Consider the following 508-nt stretch of genomic DNA (forward strand, 5'->3'; position numbering starts at 1 on the left):
AAGATGTCTAATACAATAGTAAATTATCCTATTTATACTAGACTAGCTACTAGGGTTTACATGAGTAAGTAATTGATGTATAAATCCACTTCCGGGGCCCACTTGGTGTATGCTTGGGCTGAGCTTGATCTATCCACGAGCTGAGGCTTCTCTTGGAGTTGAACTCCAAGTTATGACGTGTTCTGGGCGTTCAACTCCGGATCTTGACGTTTTTCTGGCGTTTAACTCCAGACAGCAGCATGTACTTGGCGTTCAACGCCAAGTTACATTGTCAATTTCCGAATAAAGTATGGACTATTATATATTGCTGAAAAGCTATGGATGTCTACTTTCCAAAGCCGTTGAGATCGCGCCATTTGGAGTTCTGTAGCTCCAGAAAATCCATTTCGAGTACAGGGAGGTCAGATTCCAACAGCATCAGCAGTCCTTTGTCAGCCTTTTTTCAGAGTTTTGCTCAAGTCCCTCAATTTCAGCCAGAATTTACCTGAAATCACAGAAAAACACACAA

Source organism: Arachis duranensis, chromosome 1, assembly GCF_000817695.3.
Source record: "Arachis duranensis cultivar V14167 chromosome 1, aradu.V14167.gnm2.J7QH, whole genome shotgun sequence".
NCBI classification, from domain to species: Eukaryota; Viridiplantae; Streptophyta; class Magnoliopsida; order Fabales; family Fabaceae; genus Arachis; species Arachis duranensis.